This window comes from Triturus cristatus, chromosome 7, assembly GCF_964204655.1.
Source record: "Triturus cristatus chromosome 7, aTriCri1.1, whole genome shotgun sequence".
NCBI lineage: Eukaryota > Metazoa > Chordata > Amphibia > Caudata > Salamandridae > Triturus > Triturus cristatus.
Window position 1 is genome coordinate 1,775,200,853 of NC_140590.1, and position 5,170 is coordinate 1,775,206,022.

Below are 5,170 nucleotides of genomic sequence, written 5' to 3' on the forward strand. Positions count from 1 at the left end.
GTGTGGGATGAGGTGTAGAAAGAATAAGGTAGGTTGGTTAAAGATGGTGTTATTGAACCTATTGAATCTTCCCAATGGGTTTCTCCGTTGGTCGTCGCTAGGAAGGCCAACGGAAAGCTCAGGTTATGCATTGACTTACACCATCTTAATGATAATATTTTAATTGACCAGTTTCCTTTACCCAAAATAATGAAATGCCTACCAAACCTAGAGGTAAGGAAATTTTCTCCACCGCTGACCTTTCCAAAGCATACCACCAGATCCCTCTATCTAATGCTAAATTCTAAAAATCACACTGCTTTCATTTCTCACATAGGATGTTTCCAGTACACTAGAATGCCGTTCGACTTAGCTTCAGCTGCCGCTTTGTTCCAGTGTTTAATGTACAGAATTTTTGGTCAACTGGATTATGTTCTCATACTTCAAGATGACATTCTTGTCATGGGTAAGAATAACAATGATCACAAAACCAAACTGCTCAATGTGATTTCCCTGTTGAACGAATTTGGTTTGACTGTTAAATTTTCAAAGTGCACGTTTGCAGCCAATAGTGTGAGCTATCTTGGTCATGAAATTAGTGCTGTGGATATCCGTCCTAAAGCCAAGTTAGTCTCTGCTATTATTAATGCCCCTGGTCCAAAAAACAAGGATGAAGTCAAATCCTTTTTAGGACTTGAGGAGTTTTTTTCAAAATTTGTTAAAGATTTTTCAAACAGAACCTTTCATATAAGGCAACTTCTTAAGTCCAATTCTAAATTTGTGTGGCCTACTTTGTGCCAGGAGGAATTCTCTGACATTAACAATGCTATTTCTTCTGCTCTGGCCCTTCAAGGCTTTGAGCCTTGTGGTAAAAACATAATAACTACTGATGCCAGCGGCACTGGTATCAGTGCTGTCTTATCACAGGTTGACAAAAAGGGCTTTGAATCCATTGTTGCTGATGCATCTAAGTCTTTATCTCCTGCTGAGTGTATGTATGCTGTAATTGAGCGTGAAGCACTCGCTTGTGCTTGGGCTTTAGAGCATTTTCGCACATTTGTTTGGGGCAGTGAAGTCACTGTAAAATGTGATCAGAAACCTTTGGTTAAAATCTTATCAAATGTTGGCAGGGATAATGTTTCTGCCAGGTTAGCACGTATTTCCATGCCATTATTAGATTTTCTATACAAAATTGAATACTTGCCTGGTAAGAGGAATGCTGTTGCCGATTTTTTGTCACACCTACCTGTTCAAATGGTTGTGAACCAGGATGATCTTATGGATAATGTTAAAGTTGCTTGGTTGTGGGACCATGGTCTTGATTACTTTCAAAGAGAGGAGTGGAATGAGGCTTTGACTAAAGATAACTGTTTAAAGAAAGTTTTGGAATTTTTGGGCAATGGTTGGCCTCGCAAAATGTAAAAGATGTAAAACCATATTGGGAAGTCAGAGATGAGTTATCTTCTTTGGATGGAAACCTTATGAGAGGAGATAAAATTGTTCCTCCATTTGATTTAAGAAATAAGATTATTTCTTTATGCCAGGATGGACATTTAGGTATTTTAAAAACCGAGGTGCCGATTGCGATCCTGTAAAAAAATTCCCCGTACGACTCGTATCCGGTCTTTTTACCGTACGAATCGTACAAGTGCCGTACAAACTGCCAACTATGATTCGCATGGGAAAAAGTCCATACGAATCGCATTGGGAATTATTCCCCACACGTCCTCGGGTCGGAAAATGTGTCCGACACGTCCTCGGACGATTTACCGTACAAATGTGAAAAGTGAAGTCCGACCGCAGAAGTACGATCCATCCCGTGCGTGCGATGTTACAACCGTATGGAAAAAACACCGTCCGCACCGAACTCCCATAGCAACCATGGAGACATGTGCCCGAATACGCGCCCAACACTCCCCCCAGCCCTCCTATGTACGAGTGGAATCCCCACCCGTGTATGTACACCCATGTATGTACGAGACGTACCCTCACCCGTGAATGTATGGAGCGTACCCCCACCCCAACCGTGTATGTACGACTCGTACCCTCACCCACGTACGTATGGAGCATACCCCCACCCCAACAGTGTATGTACGACCCGTACCCTCACCCGCGTATGCATGGAGCATACCCCCACCCCAACCGTGTATGTACGTACCGTACCCCCACCCCAACCGTGTATGTACAACCCGTACCCTCACCCACGTATGTATGGAGCGCACCCCCACCCCAACCGTGTATGTACGGACCGTACCCCCACCCCAACCGTGTATGTACGACACGTATCCACACCCGCGTATGCATGGAGCGTACCCCCACCCCAACCGTGTATGTACGGACCGTACCCCCACCCCAACCGTGTATGTACGACACGTACCCTCACCCGCGTACGTATGGAGCGTACCCCCACCCCAACAGTATATGTACGACCCGTACCCTCACCCGCGTATGCATGGAGCGTACCCCCACCCCAACCGTGTATGTACGGACCGTACCCCCACCCCAACCGTGTATGTATGACCCGTACCCTCACCCGCGTACGTATGGAGCGTACCCCCACCCCAACAGTATATGTACGACCCATACCCTCACCCGCGTATGCATGGAGCGTACCCCCACCCCAACCGTGTATGTACGGACCGTACCCCCACCCCAACCGTGTATGTACGACCCGTACCCTCACCCGCGTACGTATGGAGCATACCCCCACCCCAACAGTGTATGTACGACCCGTACCCTCACCCGCGTATGCATGGAGCGTACCCCCACCCCAACCGTGTATGTACATACCGTACTCCCACCCCAACCGTGTATGTACGACACGTACCCACACCCGCGTATGCATGGAGCATACCCCCACCCCAACCGTGTATGTACGGACCGTACCCCCACACCAACCGTGTATGTACGACCCGTACCCTCACCCGTGTACGTATGGAGCGTACCCCCACCCCAACAGTGTATGTACGACCCATACCCTCACCCGCGTACGTATGGAGCGTACCCCCACCCCAACCGTGTATGTACGACCCGTACCCTCACCCGCGTACTTATGGAGCGTACCCCCACCCCAACCGTGTATGTACGACCCGTACCCTCACCCACGTACGTATGGAGCGCACCCCCACCCCAACCGTGTAAGTACGGACCGTACCTCCACCCCAACCATGTATGTACGACCCGTACCCTCACCCGCGTACGTATGGAGCATACCCCCACCCCAACATTCTAAGTACAGAGCGCACCCCAGGCCCCAACACCAGCACCTTCACACAACATCGCGCATGTACGAGTCGTACCAAGCCAGACACAAGGACAGCACTGTACAACAAAATTTCCGAAGTACACACCATACACACGCTAAAAACGCACGTACACAACCAGGACAAAGCAAAACAACACAAGAATACACCATTCGAATGGCACAAAGCCACAAAACATGTCCAACAAGCACAAAAACAACACATTCACTTACCTGCAACTGCCAAAATCCCAAACAGAGGCCCAAAACACAACCACTCCTTATAACACACCCACCCAAACTTCAAACACAGCCACACCCACCAATGGACCAATAAAAAGGGCCCACAGACACAAACCATGAGCCTTTGCAACAGACTCACTGCTGCCAGACCCCACAGACAACCTACAGCACCATACTTGAACCTTTACTACACCTTACACTTGCACACCTTCACACACACACCTTCACAAACACCCCCTCATCACATTCACACACACACCTGCACAACCACACCCACACACCCACAACCAATCACACACCCCAAACCATCCACACCCACACCCCTCACCATGCCCACTAACAAGAATCCAAAGTTCACTAGCCGAGAGTTGGAGGTCCTTGTCGACGAAATCCTCAGAGTCGAGCCACACCTCTTTGGAACATTGGTCAGACAGACCTGCATGTCCAAAAAAACAGCCATGTGGCAGAGGATTGTCGATGCTGTCAATGCTGTTGCGGCCACCAGAAGGACCAGGCATGAATGCCAAGCCAGGTGGTACGATCTGCGGAGGAGGGTCCGAGCCAAAATGACCGACGACCACAACCAGGCCAACGTCACTGGAGGAGGGCTGCCCCGCAGACCCGTACACTACCATCCCTGGGAGGAGAGGGTGATGGCCATACTGCCGGTGGTGTCAGTGGACGGATTAGAAGGACTCCGAGACCCGGGTGAGTACACAAACAACTCACCTCACATGGGGGGAACGTCATCCACAACCAAACTCACAAACAGGCACACAACCACCCCAAGCTATCGCATGACTCAACCACACTCCATGAACACGCACATGCCACTGGCGCCACCATGCCCCATGCACCCAGCTGGACAATGCCAAGTCACAGGCCACAGAAAACACCAACACCAGACACGGTAAGCCGGATGGCGGGATTGTGGGCCCCAAAAATCACATAGTGCAACTCAGAAGCAGACAACAATGCCCCCTGCCCATATGGCCTAGGTCACAGCCAGACAAACAGTGTGTCCCCACACAGGAAAGACTTGCCAGCAAATGGCGGACGCCTTGCATTAACACATGGGGGTGACGGCACGTTTTTGCACATGACAGCAGCTAATGAACAGCCAACACTGTGAAAGAGTGGCAGCACACACCACCACAGCAGCAGTGCAGACACAGACACTACACCCAATGGGTGCCTGGCCATCAGAAACAAACTCACATCAACAAGCCAAGGGCCATTCAAAGATCTGCAAAAAGTGTGTGCCTAGGAAGCTGGGCTGAGGTGACAGAGGGTGACACACAGAGGGAGGGAGAGGGGGACAGAGAGGGAGGGAGACACAGGGAGACGGACAGAGGGAGGAGGCTGACACACAGAGGGAGGGAGAGGGGGACAGAGAGGGAGTGAGAAAGGGACACACAGAGAGCCCAATTCAGCCTTGGGGGGTGTGGGAATGTCTGCTCGTCAGCAGGTGGACTGCGTGCATGTAGACAAGGGTGGCCAGTGCCTGAACCCCCCCTCTTCTCCATGGCAAAACACAGGGCCATGTCTCAACCTGTGCACGAGCACAACGCCAGCTACCTGCATTATCTAAGTGTGTGGAACCACTCCATGTGCCCACGTACAGTGCAACACGGAAGGCGCCAATGCATGGCTCGCCACACCTGCTCACTCCACTGCTGACTGCAGTCACAATTGACGCAGCAAGTA